Source organism: Arachis stenosperma, chromosome 9 (assembly GCF_014773155.1).
Source record: "Arachis stenosperma cultivar V10309 chromosome 9, arast.V10309.gnm1.PFL2, whole genome shotgun sequence".
Classification (NCBI taxonomy): Eukaryota; Viridiplantae; Streptophyta; class Magnoliopsida; order Fabales; family Fabaceae; genus Arachis; species Arachis stenosperma.
The window spans coordinates 10,036,061-10,055,185 of NC_080385.1; the positions used below are offsets into that span (position 1 = coordinate 10,036,061).

General features: G+C 46.1%; 1 non-coding gene across 1 annotated transcript; it reads right to left on the reverse strand.

The window, feature by feature from the left end:
* Window positions 1-1,353: 1,353 nt before the first annotated feature.
* On the reverse strand, window positions 1,354-1,461 carry LOC130953204 (small nucleolar RNA R71). Its single transcript, XR_009075377.1, has one exon. It is a non-coding gene; the product is annotated as a small nucleolar RNA R71 (small nucleolar RNA).
* Between the last annotated feature and the right edge of the window lie 17,664 nt (window positions 1,462-19,125).

Here is a 19,125-nt window from a genome sequence, read left to right on the forward strand (position 1 = left end):
CGCCAGCCAGGGTACCTGGTTGGGCGTTTAACGCCCAAAAAGGGTGCATTTTGGGCGTTAAACGCCAGAATGGATGCCATTCTGGGCGTTTAACGCCAGGATGGTGCTAGGGGGAAGATTTTGTTTTCAAAATCAATTTTTTCAAGTTTTCAAAGTTTTTCAAAATCAAATCTTTTTCAAATCATATCTTTTCAATCAAATGTTTTCAAAATTAATTTCTTTCCTTCTTCAAAGATACTTACTAACAATTAATGATTTGATTGAACATCTCAAATTTGTTGCCTTTTCTGTTGAGAAAGGTTTAATGTTTGAATCATATCTTTTCTTGTTAGGCAAGTCATTAATTTTTAAAATCAAATCTTTTCAAAATAGTTTTCAAATCAAATCTTTTTAAAATGTTTTTCAAATCATATCTTCTCAATCACATTTTTTTAAAACCAATCATATCTTCCTAATCACATCTTTTTCAAAATAAGTTTTCAATCAAATCTTTTTAACTTCTAATTTCAAATCCTTTTTCAAAAATCACTTGACTTCTTTTCCACTTTTGTTTTCGAAAATCAATTAGTGTTTTTCAAAAATGTTTTCAAATTATTTTAATTAATTTTCGAAAAATTACTTCCCTCCTTCTCACATCCTTCTATTTATGGAGTACCACTCCTTCTCAATGCACAATTCGAACCTTATCTAAGTAAAGTTCGAATTTTTCTTCTCCTTCTTCTTTCTATTTCTCTTTTCCTCTGACACCTCAAGGAATCTCTATACTGTGACATAGAGGATTCCACATTTTCTTGTTCTCTTCTCTTTCATATGAGCAGAAGCAAAGACAAAGGCATTCTTGTTTAAGCTAACCCTGAACTCGAAAGGACCTTGAAGAGAAAGCTAAGAGAAGCCAAAGCACAACTCTCTTTAGAGGACCTGACCGAATTCTTCAAGGAAGAAGAAGACATGGCAGCCGAAAACAACAATAATGCAAACAATGCAAGGAAGGTGCTGGGTGACTTTACTGCACCTACTCCTGATTTTTATGGGAGAAGCATCTCTATCCCTGCCATTGGAGCAAACAACTTTGAGCTTAAGCCTCAATTGGTTTCTCTAATGCAACAGAATTGCAAGTTCCATGGACTTCCAGTGGAAGATCCTCATCAGTTCTTAGCTGAATTCTTGCAAATCTGTGACACAGTCAAGACTAATGGGGTTGACCCTGAGGTCTATAGACTGATGCTATTCCCTTTTGCTGTAAGAGACAGAGCTAGGATATGGTTGGACTCTCAACCTAAAGAAAGCCTGGACTCTTGGGAAAAGCTGGTCAATGCCTTCTTGGCAAAGTTCTTTCCACCACAAAGATGGAGTAAGCTTAGAGTGGAAGTCCAAACCTTCAGACAGAAGGATGGAGAATCCCTCTATGAAGCTTGGGAAAGATACAAACAATTGATCAGAAGATGTCCCTCTGACATGCTTTCTGAATGGAGCATCGTAGGTATTTTCTATGATGGTCTCTCTGAACTATCCAAGATGTCTTTGGATAGCTCTGCTGGAGGATCTCTTCATCTGAAGAAGACGCCTACAGAGGCTCAAGAGCTCATTGAAATGGTTGTAAATAACCAATTCATGTACACTTCTGAAAGGAATCCTGTGAACAATGGGACAAGTTAGAAGAAAGGAGTTCTTGAGATTGATGCTCTGAATGCCATATTGGCTCAGAACAAAATATTGACTCAACAAGTCAATTTGATTTCTCAAAGTCTGTCTGGAATGCAAAATGCACCAAGCAGTACTAAGGAGGCTTCATCTGAGGAAGAAGCTTATGATCCTGAGAACCCTTCAATGGAAGAGGTGAATTACCTAGGAGAACCCTATGGTAACACCTATAATTCTTCATGGAGAAATCACCCATATCTCTCATGGAAGAATCAAGAGAGGCCTCAACAAGGTTTCAATAATAATGGTGGAAGCAACAGGTTTAACAATGGCAAACCTTTTCCATCATCTTCTCAGCAACAGACAGAGAATCCTAAGCAGAACCCCTCTGACTTAGCAACCATGGTCTCTGATCTAATTAAAACCACTCAAAGTTTCATGAATGAAACAAGGTCCTCCATTAGAAATTTGGAAGGACAAGTGGAACAGCTGAGCAAGAAAGTTACTGAACTCCCTCCAAGTACTCTCCCAAGCAACACAGAAGAAAATCCAAAAGGAGAGTGCAAAGCCATCAATATGGCCGAATTTGGAGAGGAAGGGGAGGAAGTGAACGCCACTGAGGAAGACCTCAATGGGCGTGCACTAGCCTCCAATGAGTTCCCCAATGAGGAACCATGGGAATCTGGGACTCAAAATGAGACCATAGAGATTCCATTGGACTTACTTCTGCCTTTCATGAGTTCTGATGAGTATTCTTCCTCTGAAGAGGATGAGTATGTCACTGAAGAGCAAGTTGCTAAATACCTTGGAGCAATCATGAAGCTAAATGACAAGTTATTTGGAAATGAGACTTGGGAGAATGAACCTCCTTTGCTCACCAAAGAATTGGATGACTTGTCTAGGCAGAAATTACCTCAAAAGAGACAAGACCCTGGGAAGTTTTCCATACCTTGTACCATAGGCACCATGACCTTCAAGAAGGCTCTGTGTGACTTAGGGTCAAGTGTAAACCTCATGCCTCTCTCAGTAATGGAGAAGCTAGGGATCTTTGAGGTACAAGTTGCAAGAATCTCATTAGAGATGGCAGACAACTCAAGAAAACAAGCTCATGGACTTGTAGAGAATGTCTTGGTAAAGGTTGAAGACCACTACATTCCTGCTGATTTCATAGTCCTAGAGACTGGGAAGTGCATGGATGAAACATCATCCTTGGCAGACCCTTCCTAGCCACAGCAAAAGCTGTGATTGATGTTGATAGAGGTGAACTGATCATTCAAGTGAATGAAGAATCCTTTGTGTTTAAGGCTCAAGGATATCCCTCTGTCACCATAGAGATGAAGCATGAAGAGCTTCTCTCAAATCAGAGTCAAGAAGAGCCCCCACAGTCAAACTCTAAGTTTGGTGTTGGGAGGCCACAACCAAACTCTAAGTTTGGTGTTGAACCCCCACATTCAAACTCTAAGTTTGGTGTTGGGAGGTTCCAACATTGCTCTGAGTATCTGTGAGGCTCCATGAGAGCCCTCTGTCAAGCTACTGACATTAAAGAAGCGCTTGTTGGGAGGCAACCCAATGATTATAATTTATATAGTTTCTTTTATTATTTTATTTTTTTTGTAGGTTGATGATCATAAGAAGTCACAAAATCCATTGAAAAAGCAAAAACAAAATGAAAAACAGGAAGAAAAACAGCACACCCTGGAGGAAGAAGCTGCTGGCGTTCAAACGCCAGTAAGCCTAGCAATTGGGCGTTTAACGCCCAGTCTGGCACCATTCTGGGCATTTAATGCCAGAAAGGGGCACCAGACTGGCGTTAAACGCCAGAAAAGGGCAAGAACCTGGCATTAAACGCCAGGAATGGGCACCAGCCCGGCGTTTAATGCCAGAAATGGCTCAAAACGTGATTTTGAGCAACATTTGGTGCAGGGATGACTTTTTCTTGACACCACAGGATCTGTGGACCCCACAGGATCCCCACCAACCCCACCACCACTCTATCTCTTCTTCCCCCATTCACCAATCACCTCAACTCCTCTTCCCCAAAAACCCTTCACCTATCAAATCCCATCTTTCTCTTAACCACTCACCTCCATCCTTCATAAAACCCCACCAACCTCACCCTTCAAATTCAAACCACTTTCCCTCCCAAACCCACCCAATATGGCCGAACCCCATCTCCCCTCTCTCCTATAAATACCCTTCTTCACTCCTTCATTTTCACACAACCAAAACACCACTTCTCCCCCTCCTTGGCCGAATACACCACCATCTTCCTCTTCCTCATTTCTTCTTCTTCTATTCTCTTCTTTCTTCTTTTGCTCGAGGACGAGCAAACATTTTAAGTTTGGTGTGGTAAAAGCGCTGCTTTTTCGTTTTTCCATAACCATTATGGCATCCAAGGCCGGAGAAACCTCTAGAAAGAGGAAAGGGAAGGCAAAAGCTTCCACCTCCGAGTCATGGGAGATGGATAGATTCATCTCAAGGGTGCATCAAGACCACTTCTATGAAGTTGTGGCCTTGAAGAAGGTGATCCCCGAGGTCCCCTTTTCACTCAAAAAGGGTGAATATCCAGAGATCCGCCATGAGATCCAAAGAAGAGGTTGGGAAGTACTTACCAACCCCATTCAACAAGTTGGAATCTTGATGGTTCAAGAGTTCTATGCCAATGCATGGATCACCAAGAGCCATGATCAAAGTATGAACCCGAATCCAAAGAATTATCTTACTATGGTTCGGGGGAAATACTTGGATTTTAGTCCGGAAAGTGTGAGGGTGGCGTTCAACTTGCCTATGATGCAAGGAGATGAACATCCTTACACAAGAAGGGTCAACTTTGATCAAAGGTTGGACCAAGTCCTCACAGTCATATGTGAAGAGGGCGCACAATGGAAGAGAGATTCAAGAGGCAAGTCGGTTCAATTGAGAAGGCATGACCTCAAACCCGTGGCTAGAGGATGGTTGGAGTTTATCCAACGCTCAATCATCCCCACTAGCAACCGGTCCGAAGTTACTCTAGACCGGGCCATCATGATCCATAGCATCATGATTGGAGAAGAAGTGGAAGTTCATGAGATTATAGCCCAAGAACTCTACAAGGTGGCGGATAAGTCCTCTACCTTGGCAAGGTTAGCCTTTCCTCACCTCATTTGTCACCTCTGTTATTCAGTTGGAGTTGACATAGAGGGAGACATCACCATTGATGAGGATAAGCCCATTACCAAGACAAGGATGGAGCACACAAGAGACCCCTCTCATCATGAGATCCCTGAGATGCCTCAAGGGATGCACTTTCCTCCACAAAACTATTGGGAGCAACTAAACACCTCCCTAGGAGAATTGAGTTCCAACATGGGACAACTAAGGGTGGAGCACCAAGAACACTCCATTCTCCTCCATGAAATAAGAGAAGATCAAAGAATCATGAGAGAGGAGCAACAAAGGCAAGGAAGAGACATTGAGGAGCTCAAGCACTCCATAGGACCTTCAAGAGGAAGGAAGAGCCGCCATCACTAAGGTGGACCCGTTCCTTGATTTCCTTGTTCTCTATTCTTCTGTTTTTCGAATTTTTATGCTTATGTTTATCCATGTTTGTGTCTTGTGATCATTAGTGTCTTAGTGTCTATGCCTTAAAGTTATGAATGTCCTATGAATCCATCACCTTTCTTAAACAAAAACGTGCTTAATTGAAAAGGAAAAGAATTGCATGAATTTTGAATTTTATAACAGTTTAATTATTTTGATGTGGTGGCAACACTTTTGTTCTCTGAATGTATGCTTGAACAGTGCATATGTCTTTTGAATTTGTGGTTCATGAATGTTGGCTCTTGAAAGAATGATGAAAAAGGAGACATGTTACTGAGGATCTGAAAAATCATAAAAATGATTCTTGAAGCAAGAAAAAGCAAAAAAAAAAAATTTCGAAAAAAAAGGGAGAAGAAAGAAAAAAAAAAGAGAAAAAAAAAGAAATAAAGATGTGATCCAAAGCAACAAGAGTGTGCTTAAGAACCCTGGACACCTCTAATTGGGGACTTTAGCAAAGCTGAGTCACAATCTAAAAAGGTTCACCCAATTATGTGTCTGTGGCATGTATGTATCCGGTGGTAATACTGGAAGACAGAGTGCTTTGGGCCACAGCCAAGACTCAATAAAGTAGCTATGTTCAAGAATCATCATACTTAACTAGGAGAATCAATAACACTATCTGGATCCTGAGTTCCTAAAGAAGCCAATCATTCTGAGTTCCAAAGGATAAAGTGAGATGCCAAAACTATTCAGAGGCAAAAAGCTAAAAGCCCCACTCATCTAATTAATACTGATCTTCATAGATGTTTTTGGAGTTCATTGCATATTCTCTTCTTTTTATCCTATTTGATCTTTAGTTGCTTGGGGACAAGCAACAATTTAAGTTTGGTGTTGTGATGAGCGGATAATTTGTATGCTTTTTGGCACTGTTTTTAGTATGTTTTTAGTAGTTTTAGTTGAGTTCTTAGTATATTTTTATTAGTTTTTAGTTAAAATTCACTTTTCTGGACTTTACTATGAGTTTTTGTGTTTTTCTGTGATTTCAGGTATTCTCTGGCTGAAATTGAGGGACCTGAGCAAAAATCTGATCCAGAGACTGAAAAGGACTGCAGATGCTGTTGGATTCTGACCTCCCTGCACTCGAAGTGGATTTTCTGGAGCTACAAAAGCCCAATTGGCGCGCTCTCAACGGCGTTGGAAAGTAGACATCCTGGGCTTTCCAGCAATATATGATAGTCCATACTTTGCCCAAGATTTGATGGCCCAAACCGGCGTTCAAAGTCACCTCAAGAAATTCCAGCGTTAAACGCCGGAACTGGCACCTGATTGGGAGTTAAACGCCCAAACTGGCATAAAAGCTGGCGTTTAACTCCAAGACAAGTCTCTACACGAAAATGCTTCATTGCTCAGCCCAAGCACACACCAAGTGGGCCCGGAAGTGGATTTTTATGTCATTTACTCTTCTTTGTACACCTTAGGCTACTAGTTTTCTATAAGTAGGACCTTTTACTATTGTAATAGGGAGCTAGATAGAGAGTCTTTTGATCATGTTTTGATGATTGAACTCACTTTGGGAGGCTGGCCATTCGGCCATGCCTAGACCTTGTTCTTATGTATTTTCAACGGTGGAGTTTCTACACACCATAGATTAAGGTGTGGAGCTCTGCTGTACCTCGAGTATTAATGCAATTACTATTGTTCTTCTATTCGATTCCGCTTGTTCTTTTACCAAGATATCACTTGTTCTTCAACTTGATGAAGGTGATGATTGACACCCATCATCATTCTCACCTATGAACAAGATGACTGACAACCATTCTTGTTCTACAAGCATTCAAGGCTTGGTGAATATCTCTTGGATTTCTGATTGCATGATGCATGGTTGATCGCCTGACAACCGAGTGCTCGCCTGACAAACGAGCCAGCCATTCCGTGAGATCAGAGTCTTCGTGGTATAGGCAAGAACTGATGGCGGCATTCAAGAGAATCCGGAAGGTCTAACCTTGTCTGTGGTATTCTGAGTAGGATTCAATGATTGAATGACTGTGACGTGCTTCAAACCTGTAACCTGCTGGGCGTTGGTGACAGACGCAAAAGAATCACTGGATTCTATTCCGGTAGGGGAGGGAACCACACCGGTGATTGGCAGTACTGTGACAGAGTGCGTGCATTAGCTTTCACTGCGAGGATGGGAGGTAGCCATTGACAACGGTGAAACCCTACACAAGCTTGCCATGGAAAGGAGTAAGAAGGATTGGATGAAGACAGTAGGAAAGCAGAGAGACGGAAGGGAAGGCATCTTCATACTCTTGTCTGAAGCTCTTACACCAATGATGTACATAAGTATCCCTATCCTTATCTTTTATGTTATTTTCGTTCATCACCATTATACATTTGAGTCTGCCTGACTGAGATTTACAAGATGACCATAGCTTGCTTCATACCACCAATCTCCGTGGGATCGACCCTTACTCGCGTAAGGTTTATTACTTGGACGACCCAGTGCACTTGCTGGTTAGTTGTGCGAAGTTGTGTTTATGCCATGGTAGTGAGCACCAAGTCTTTGGAGCCATTACTAGGGATTGTTTATGTTTTGAAAAGTATTGATCACAATTTCGTGCACCAATGTACCAAACCAATCATTTATGCACTTTAAATTACAGAAGAAATAAGTAGGTGGCAGTGGCTAAAGATTTAAGTTTTTAGAAATAATCGCATTCTAAATGTTGTAATTTGTTTAATTAACAGGCGGGAACAGAGTAGAAATTCTTGGCTTAGTTTGGTATTAAGGTGAGAATGGGATAGAATCCTAAAAAATTGTAATCTTAAAGTCTTACTGGGGCAATAGGAAATGGTAGGCCTATGACAAAGAACAGGACATTCATATGTATATTTTGCAACAATACAAGCAAACGGAGCAAAAGAAGAATTTATTTCCTATAAGTGTTGACAATGAATGCCATTTAATTTATTGCAGGCCAGAGTATCTTCACAATAGGCCAAAATAAAGACAAAATAATATGAAGATTGGAGAGTCAACCTATAGGTTATGGAAATTCCTAAGTTCCATTTCTAATAAATAGAAGGTCCAATAAGATGTCAATTTGAGAACTAATATGATATATCCTGTGTTTTAAATTTTCTTCCTAGAAGCTGTACTGCATCATCCAAACTAAACAGCCAACACAATGTTATTAGTTGTTGGGGCCAATATAATACCTGTATAAGTTTCTTTTGTTTATTATATGTTTTTGTATTAAAAAATAAAAAATAAACTTGAACATTATAATAAAAAAATTATTTGATTAGTTTGGTATCTGTATCTTCAAATGAAATCCAAAGTTTTAACATGCAATCAACAAAGTGACACATTGACACATACTATTACCATGTCGTATTAGGGCTTTTAAAAGTTTGTGCTCATTATTACTACTTCATCTTCAAAAGTCAATATCTGCTAACAGACCCAAATTCATTAACCCTATATGTAAGTTAGAAAATTCAAATACATGATCTCATTATTATGCGTCTTTAATAGTAAGATCATATATCAACAGCACAACATGAACATGATCAAAGAAGAGTACCTTTGAACACTCAAACCAAACAATTTCATGTCTAGGAAATGGAGCTCTACCTATCCTACCAGAGTGAATTTATGAAATTTGGCTACTCGAACATTAAACTAAAAAGCTTTAATATGTGATTGCAGTCACAACTGCAGTTGTGTTGCAAGCAAAAAAATTGCAGGGAAACAAACAAGAAAGGCCATAATTTGCCACTGCAAGGCAAATGCGGTGGGCCGGGCAATCATAAGATTTTTCATAAAATTCAATAGGACAAACCTAATAAAAAATAAAAGTAGGAAGAACACATACTCTTCAGCACCCTGATCTGGATAATTTAGTGGACCTGGATAAGGTGATGACAACGGCATAGTCACTTGGTCTTGTTGGCAATCAAGCTTGGACGTTGACTATTTTGATCTTCATACGTTGACTATTTTGATCGATGTCAATGACATCAAACTTCTGTTATTTGATGTTCATAGTCACTTGGTCTTGTTGGCAATCAAGCTTGGACGTAGGATGGCCACAGTAATCAGGTTGGTTGCTATTCCAAAATGGGTAACTAATGTTCTTGAAGGTGCCACAGGTAAAAGGTGCACAATCTGTGTAACCTTCAACATCACCAGCACTATATGTTGGCAACAAGAGTGATGAAAAGAAAACAAAGGCCTTGATGAAAGTAGGTGGAAGTGGAGGAAGAAGAAGAAGAGGACGAGTCATTTTCTTGTATGATTTTGAAAAAACAATGGATAACGTGCTGTATTTTGGGGAAAGATACCATTTTGCAAAACGACTAGGAAACTACTCCTAAATACACTAATCAAGTGCCAAAACTGTTCGGTATCTCGGGTACTGGACGGTTCGGAGTGGTTCTCGATTGATCTGGTGGGGTGCGGCCTGGGATTAGGTTGCGAAGGTGAGGCTGGTGGACCGACGTTTCGGGCTCTCGATGTGAAGGGAGTGTCACCTGCAAAGACACTCCGACGCCCAAGTCAGTAGAGTGTGCAGACGAAAAAGGGGTAGAGTGATGTATTACATACTTTGGGGGAGGGGTAAGACCCTCCCCTTATATACCATGTTAGAAGTGGGTCCCACAAGGATTGAACTCACTTTCCTCGAAGCTTCCTTGTATAGCTGTGGAGGCTAGCTGTCCCGGACGCGTGTCTGGGTCGGCGAGTGAGTGCCTCACACCCGACCGTCCGGGTCGGGTAGGCCCATGTCCTTTTGGGCCGGGCCGTAACAATGCCCCCAATGCGCCAGCTATAGTCGCGTGGACTGTTGGTGGCGTGTTATCTCTTTTCTCACGCGTTGTCGTCAGGTCGGCCGTCCGTGGAGGGGACGTGCCTCTTGCGCGCATGCCTGTTTGTTGCTGGGGTGATCATCTGTCGCCTCGTTTCTTGCGTAGAGCATTAAATGCTCATAATGGGTTAAAAACCCCGCGCGCAAAGACTGTTTTGTCCCTAGCCTTTTCGCACTTTTTTGGAGTAGCAGTTTTAAAACCGTTCTGTATTCATTCACTTCAACTCATTCCCATATCTTCATTTCAAATCTCCATCTTCTCCCTTTTCTGAAATTTTCAGGGTGTTGTTCTTGCCTTCCTGTGCGTCCGCTTCTCTTCCTTCTTCAAATCCTCAGAACCAACTTAGGTAAGCAATTGTTTCTTTATTTCCTGTTTTGTGTTTGTCTTTGCCATTGTTTCCTGTTGCATGCTATTTGTTTGATCTTGCATGCCACATAGCCCTTAGCGTCAAGTAGGTGTGTTAGGGGGGTTACCATTCCAGGGTAGGCTTTTGTTAGGGTTCAGCTTTAGCCGTGCTTAATTTTAGTTGTAGAGTAGGCAAAGTGTGGTTTCTGGGTTTTTTCGAGCTCCCGACCTCATAGACTAATCGAGTGGTACCCCCACTGCAGGTATGCCTTGCGTTGTCGCCCGGGCTTCTACCTCCGATGCGGGTTATGACCTGTACGCTTGGGTGGTTTCCGACCTCAGGGACTCCCCGAACCAGATGGGTGAGGAGGAGCTTACCGAGTTCCGTCAGGCCGAATACCTGTGCGGGGGCATTGACGAGGAGGCCAACTATGATGTTTACGTTCCTGCTCCTCATGAGCGGTTATACGAGCTCAACTTCCATGCCCCCCGGGTTGCCGACTGGATTTGGTTTTACAAAGCCATGTTCACCTAAGTGGGGATTCGTATCCCCTTCTCCGCCTTCCAAATGGGGCTCCTTAGTCGGATCTCCGTGGCGCCATCGCAGCTGCATCCGAACAGTTGGGCTTCAATCCACTGTTTCGAGATGGTATGTGAGTATTTGGAGCTGCCGGTGTCCGTCGACGTCTTCCTTTATTTCTTTAACCTTATGAACCCTTCCAAGGAGGGGAAGGCGAGGAAGGGGTTTATGTCCTTCCGATCTGCCCAGGGATGAAGGATATTTGGCTTGTTCGAAGACTCTTACCATGGGTTCAAGGACAAATATTTTAAGGTACGGTCGGTTAAGGGTCGCCACCCTTTTTGGTTGTCGTTGGAGGGAGAACGCCTCATCCCGACGTATTGGAGTTTCGGGGCGGGGTCCAACGCCTTTATCAAGGTGACTTACAAGGGGATGTCGGCCGTGGACCGAAAAATTGCCGACGTGTTGTGGGCTATTTTTGGGAGAAATCATGTGAATCTCCACCTCCTTATGGGTAGCCGAGAGGTCGCTTGGGATTATATTCGTGAGTTGTTTACGTCGTGTTATTTTTTGCATGGTTGCTTCTTTTGGTTTGGTGTGCAGATTATTGTCTAACTTGTTCATTTCTTGTTGTAGTGGGAATGTCTGCCGAAGTGACCGGCCTTGAAAACTTGTTCAAGACTTTCTTGGCAGAAAGTGATGGGGAGAAAGCCGACGAGCAATCGGTAGTTCCTCCCGGGAACGAGGGGGAACAAGCGGCGCCCACACTTCGTGACGTTGTCATGTTGGACAAGCTTGTCAATGCGACATGTGATTCCCCGGTTCTTGAGGAAATGGCTGGTACCGGGCACTCGTCTTCCGCTCAACAGGCTGAGGATGATGACTTGAGGGTCATTCCTACTCCTAAGAGGCAAAGGTCGCATTCTAGTCCTGAAGGAGTTCTTACCGTGATGGAGAGGAACTTCGATGTCGGGTCGTTTATAGACTCCCAATTACTTCCCGGCACGGAGGAACACTTCCATGGTACTGACCTTGTGGGGCAGGCACGATGGATGTATCGCACCCTTCTCTGCGGTGCCACCATAGCTCGAAAGGCTGAGTTCGAGTTGTCGGGTATGGCGTCGCGGCGTCGCTGCGTCGGAAGCTCGAGACTACTGCCACGGCCAACAATAAACACAAGGCTCAAGTTGATACACTCCAGGGGCAGCTAACCGAGGCGAAGAAGAAGCTCAAGACTGCCGAGGAGAAGACCGCGTCCGCTGAAGAAAAGTTGAAGACTGCCGATGCCTCCGTATCTCGTCTGACTGAACGGGAGATGACTCTGAAGAGTCAGCTGAGTGCCGCGCAAGGTCGAGTGATCACCTTGGAAAAGAAACAGGATACGGCCATCACGGCTGCTAAGACTGCTCAGGACGAGGCTGAGGGACTCAGGAAGAAGCACAAGGAGGTTAGAGAGCAAGGAAAGAGTGCGATCTTCATGACTGAGGAGGCTCTTCAAGCTCAGGTGAAGATCATGGCTCCGGACTTTGACACATCGATAATCGGGGTTTTCAAGATGATTAAGGACGGCAAGATTGTCGATATGCCTAGGAAGTGAGCTCTTGTACCTTGTGTTTTTCGTGGCCTTGTTGTAGAACTTTTGAAACTTTTTGTCATACTCTATTAGCCGTTTGGTCGGTTTGTGGATATCACATTTTTCAGTTTATTTAGTAGTATACGTTTTGTTTCGTTTCCGTTTGCCCATTGCTCGTTTATTCATTTACCGTTGTGTTGGTATCTTTGGCCAGGCCATGTCGTGGCTTTATTATTATCGTGGCTGTTTGTTATGGTTTTTTGACTTGGTTGACTCCCGGGGTGATCAATCCCGGGCTGCCGTGTCGTTACCCAGTTCACCGTTTGTTATGAGGAACGTTTGTTGTGTAGTTGAGGAAAAGTAAAAGGAAAAACTTGTTAAGTAAATATTAATCGGCAATAAAATAGGTCTATAGCCATGGTAAGAGTTTTAGGAACAGTGAATTACTAAACCTATCGAATCTGCATGGCCGGTGCGCTTGAGCTATGAATAAAATCTCCTCAAGTTGCTTGCATTCCATGTTCTCAGTATCTCCTTGCCGTCGAGCTTCTCCAATTTGTAGGCGCCTTTGCCGAGCGCCTCTTTGACACTATAGGGGCCTTCCTAATTTGTCGCTAATTTTCCTTCCCCCCCGGGTCGGTAGCCCTATGTCGTTGCATCGCAAGACCAGGTCATTTTTCTCGAACTCCCTCTTGAGTACTTTGGTGTTGTAACGCAGGGTCATTCTCTGCTTCAACGCTATTTCTGTCAAATGGGCCATTTCTCTGGCCTCGTCTATCAGGTCTTTCTCCACTGCTTCTTCTATTCCCTTTAGGAGTAGCCGCGGGCTCGGCTCGCCGATTTCCACGGGTATCATCGCGTCCACCCCGTATGTCATGCGGAAGGGGGTTTCCCCCGTTCAGGACTGCTCGGTTGTTCGGTAAGACCAAAGAACAGAAGCGAGTTCATCGGCCCATGTACCTTTTTTGTCACCCAGCTGCTTCTTGAGGCCCTGTAAAATGACCTTATTGGCGGACTCGACTTGCCCATTCGTCTGGGGGTGCTCTACTGAGGAGAAATTCTGCTTTATACCCAGGCCATTGAGGAATTCTATGAACTTTTTGTCGGTGAATTACGTCCCGTTATCTGAGATGACAACTTCCGGGATGCCAAATCGAGTTATCACCTGCCTCCACATGAACTTTCGACAATTGGATGAAGATATGCTGGCCAGTGGTTCGGCCTCTATCCATTTGGTGTAGTAGTCGATGGCGACTATAAGATACTTGACTTGTCCTGGGCCAACCGGGAAGGGTCCTAAGAGGTCCACTCCCCATTGTGCAAAGGGTCGGGAGGTCGTCAGCAGGCTAAGTTCGGAAGCTGGTGCTCTGTGAAAGTTGGCGTTCTCTTGGCATTTTGCGCATTTCTTCACAAATTCTTTGGAATCTTCCATCATCGATGGCCAGTAGTATCCAGCCCGGATGAGTTTTCTCGCCAAGGCTTTACCCCCGATATGGTGGCCGCAGCATCCTTCGTGGACTTCCCTAAGCACGTAATCCGTCTACCCGAGGTGTAAGCACTTCAATAGGGGTTGGCTGAGTCCTCTCTTAAACAGTTGTCCCTGTATGGTCGTGTATTTGGCTGCCTCCCTTCTCAACGCTTTGGCTGCTTTCTCATCGTCAGGTGGAGGGTGATTGCTGGTTCCTTCAGCACACCTTGGATGAGAGATCGGTTGCCCGTCCCTGGTTTTGTGCTTGCTAACTTGGATAGGAGGTCTGCTCGTGTGTTCCTTTCCCTTGGAACATGTTGAACCATGACTTCCTCGAACTGATTGCTCAATTCCCTAACCTTTTCCAGATACTTTTGCAGCAGCGAGTCTCTAGCTTGGTAGCTCCCGTTTACTTGCGAGGTGACGACCTGCGAGTCGCTGCACACCTCCAATCTCGTTGCCCCGACTTCACGAGCTAAGGTCAGGCCCCTCAAAAGGGCCTCGTATTCCGCTTGGTTGTTTGATACTGGGAACTCAAATTTGATCGATTGCTCGTATACGACTCCGGCAAGATTTTCCAAGATGACCCCGGCTCCTCTGGACTTTTGGTTGGAGGCTCCGTCTACGTAGAGTCTCCACCGTATGCCCGTTTCCTCGGTGGGGTCCCCCGGGACTTCTGCCAAGAAGTCGGCCATTGCTTGTGCCTTAATTGCGTGTCGGGGCTCATACCGCAGGTCGTACTGGGAGAGTTCAATGGCCCAAGTCATCATCCTTCCCGCTAAATCGGGTTTTGGAGTACTTGACGGATTCCCTGATCCGTTCTCATGACTATCTGGTGGCCTTGGAAGTATTGTCTTAGTCTGCGGGAGGAGGCCAAGAGTGCCAGTGCCAGTTTTTCTAGTTTGCTGTACTGGTCGGACTTCGGGCTTGACGGCCAGACGGTGTGACATGAGATGAAGGTCTATGCCCGGCATGTTGGCTGGCGTCCAGGCGAACAGATCACCATTGGCCCTGATCATTTCTATCAAGGGCTCTTTCAATTCATAGGGGAGGTTTCTATTTACGAACGTGAACTTTTCCTCCGTGTCCCCGACCCTAAACTTCTCCAGATCCCCCTCTGGCTTGGGTCTGGGCTTGTCATCGACCCTAGCATCTAGGTCGGCGAGGAACACTCCTGATGCTTCTTTGGATTTTTCCTCAAGGAGAGACTGGCGTTGTCGCAAGCGACTACCGTTTCTAACTCTCCTTTAATGGATCCCACAGATCCGTCGTCTATGACAAACTTCATCACTAGTAGCTTTGTACTGATCACCGCCCCAACATCGTTGATGGTCTTCCTTCCTAGGATGATGTTGTAGGCCGTGGAGTCCCTCAGAACTACAAACTCAGCCATTACCGATCTCCTTGCCTGTCCTTGCCCCACGAAGATCGGTAGGGAGATTATCCCGTCTGACTTGATGAAGTGATCACCTAGCCCTACGACACCGTGCTGGTGAGTCGTTAGGTCAGCGTCCCGCAGGCCTAATGCGTCGAACACATTGCGAAACATAATGTTCGAATCTGCCCCCGTGTCTATAAGGATTCGTTTGACGAGACCGGTTCCGACCCTGGCCGTGATAACCATGGGGGGACTTTCCAGGACCTCGTCGAACCATTGGTCTTCTGGACCAAAAGATACTGGTGGGGCTCTTTTGGGGGTTCACGAAGATGAGGAGGAGATCGCCAGTACTTTGGCATCTTTTTTGTGCACCGATCTCGACCTTGGAGCCGTGTTTCTCGCGGTTACTACATTCACTACGGTAAGGCCGTGGTCGTCGTCCCTTGGCTCCGGCCGTTGCTTCACTGTTCGGGTCTTGTCTTCCCCATCGTGGTCGCGATTTCATCGTCTCGGCTCTCTGATGAGGTGGGAGAATTCGGCTAGTTTTTCGTCCCTGATTGCTTGTTCCAGTGCGTCTTTCAGGTCGAAGCAGTCCTGCGTTTTATGTCTATAGCCCTTATGGTAATCATAGTAGAGGTTCTTGTTCCTACCAGTTCGGTCCTTCAGAGGTTGGGGCTTTGATAAGATTCCCTTTTCGGCTATTTGTTGATAAACTTCTATGATGGGGAGAGCGAGAGGAGTGTAGTTGGTGAATTTTCCAACACGAGAAAATGTTCTGGATGCCTTGCTCGGTCCGCTGTCTCTGGCATGCTCCTTCTGTCTTTCTCCGTTGCCGTGCTGCCTAGGTTGAGTGTAGGAGGGTTGTCGCTTGTTCGCGGCCACAACTCGACTGACCTCCTCGTCATTAATGTATTCACGAGCTACCGTCTGGATTTCTTGCATCGTCTAGACTGGCTTTGTGGTGAGGTGCTTTCTGAAGTCCTCGTTAAGGAGCCCATTCGTCAGGCAGAGACTGGCCACTGAATTGGTTAACCCCTTGATCCTCCAGGCATTCGTCGTTGAAGCGATATAAGTACTTCCTAGTAGTCTCGTTGATTTTCTGAGTGACACCGAGCAGATTGATCGGGTGTTTTGCCTTCGCGATCCTGGTGGTGAATTGTGCTAAGAAGGCGCGACTGACATCTGATAAGCCGGTCACGGAGCCCTGGGGGAGGATATTGAACCACCGTATCGCAGGGCCTGCTAGGGTGACCGGGAAGGCGCGGCACCTTATTTCGTCTCCCACTCCCTCCAGGTTCATTCTGGCCTCGAAGGCCGTGAGGTGCTCTTGTGGGTCTTGAGTTCCGTCATACCTCATGTCCGTTGGTTTGTCAAAGTGCTTTGGCAATCGAACTTTGAGGATGGAACGATGGAATGGGGTGGCGCCCATGATTACGGGTCGCCGTATTTCCCTAGGTCTTTCTTCTCTATATTCTCTGCTTTCGCGATCTCGTCTCATGGTGCCCGCCCGCTTACCTTGGACGTATATGATTGTGTCATTTTGCCTCCTAGGGCGTTCCCACTCTTCCTGGCTACTTCCCGATTCTGATCTCGAGACAGGAGTACATCAGGAGTGACTACGTCGGTGGGAGGTTCTTCCCCGACTCTCAGGAGATTGAGAGTAGTCGGGGTCAGAAGTCTGTTGATGATGCTCCTGCTCTGCTAGTTGGCGCTCCAGGTTCAGCACCCTATGGCGCAATTCATGCATTATCCTGGCGCTGTCGCTACCCGTCCTCCCGAAGGGGCGTCTTTCGCGGGCTCTTGACTGCGGCTCGGTTCGTCGTGGATGGGACCTTAACCGCTCGTGGGGGGAGGCAACGGAGGCTGCCCCTTCAAGGCCGGCCGCGCGGCTATGGTCCCCTGGACCTTGCACGATCTCCATCTAGGGTCCCCACAGACGGCGCCAATGTTCCGTATCTTGGGTACCGGACGGTTCGGGATGGTTCTCGATTGATCCGGTGGGGTGCGGCCTGGGATCAGGTTGCGAAGGTGAGGCTGGTGGACCGACATTCCGAGCTCTCGATGTGAAGGGGGTGTCACCTGCAAAGACACTCCGACGCCCAAGTCAGTAGAGTGTGCAGGCGAAAAAGGGGTAGAGTGATGTATTACGTACCTTGGGGGAGGGGTAAGACCCTCCCCTTATATACCATGTCAGAAGTGGGTCCCACAAGGATTGAACCCACTTTCCTCGAAGCTTCCTTGTACAGCTGTGGAGGCTAGCTGTCCCGGACGCGTGTCCAGGTCAGCGATCGAGTGCCTCACACCCGACCGTCTGGGTCGGTTGGTTAGCGGGTTGAGTAGGCCCATGTTTTTCGTCCCTGATTGCTTGTTCTAGTGCGTCTTTCAGGTCGAAGCAGTCCTGCGTTTTGTGTTCATAGCCCTTATGGTAATCACAGTAGACGCTCTTGTTCCCCCCAGTTCAGTCCTTCAGAGGTCGGGGCTTTGACAAGATTCCCTTTTCGGCTATTTGTTGATAAACTTCTATGATGGGGAGAGCGAGAGGAGTGTAGTTGGTGAATTTTCCAACACGAGAAAACGTTCTGGATGCCTTGCTCGGTCCGCCGTCTCTGACGTGCTCCTTCTGTCTTTCTCTGTTGCCGTGTTGCCTAGGTTGAGTGTAGGAGGGTTGCCGCTTGTTCGCGGCCACAACTCGACTGACCTCCTCGTCATTAATGTATTCGCGAGCTACCGTCTGGATTTCTTGCATCGTCTAGACTGGCTTTGTGGTGAGGTGCTTTCTGAAGTCCTCGTTAAGGAGCCCATTCGTCAGGCAGAGACTGGCCACTGAATTGGTTAACCCCTCGATCCTCCAGGCATTCGTCGTTGAAGCGATATAAGTACTTCCTAGTCGTCTCGTTGATTTTCTGAGTGACGCCGAGCAGATTGATCGGGTGTTTTGCCTTCGCGATCCTGGTGGTGAATTGTGCTAAGAAGGCGCGACTGACATCTGAGAAGCCAGTCACGGAGCCCTGGGGGAGGATATTAAACCACCGTATCGCAGGGCCTGCTAGGGTGACCGGGAAGGCGCGGCACCTTACTTCGTCTCCCACTCCCTCCAGGTTCATTCTGGCTTCGAAGGCCGCGAGGTGCTCTTGTGGGTCTTGAGTTCCGTCATACCTCATGTTCGTTGGTTTGTCAAAGTGCTTTGGCAATCGGACTTCGAGGATGGAACGATGGAATGGGGTGGCACCCATGATTACGGGTCGCCGTATTTCCCTAGGTCTTTCTTCTCTCTCTTCTCTGCTTCCGCGATCTCGTCTCATGGTGCCCGCCCGCTTACCTTGGGCGTATATGATTGTGTCATTTTGCCTCCTAGGGCGTTCTCGTTCCTCCCGGCTACTTCTCGATTCCGATCTCGAGACAAGAGTACGTCAGGAGTGACTACGTCGGTGGGAGGTTCTTCCCCGACTCTCAGGAGATTGAGAGTAGTCGGGGTCAGAAGTCTGTTGATGATGCTCCTGGTCTGCTAGTTGGCGCTCCAGGTTCTACACCCTATAGCGCAATTCATGCATTATCCTGGCGCTGTCGCTACCCGTTCCCCCGAAGGGGCGTCTTTCGCGGGCTCTTGACTGCGGCTCGGTTCGTCGTGGATGGGACCTTAATCGCTCGTGGGGGGAGGCAACGGAGGCTGCTCCTTCGAGGCCCGCCGTGCGGCCATGGTCCCCTGGACCTTGCACGATCTCCATTTAGGGTCCCCACAGACGGCGCCAATGTTCGGTATCTTGGGTATCGGACGGTTCGGAATGGTTCTCGATTGATCCGGTGGGGTGCGG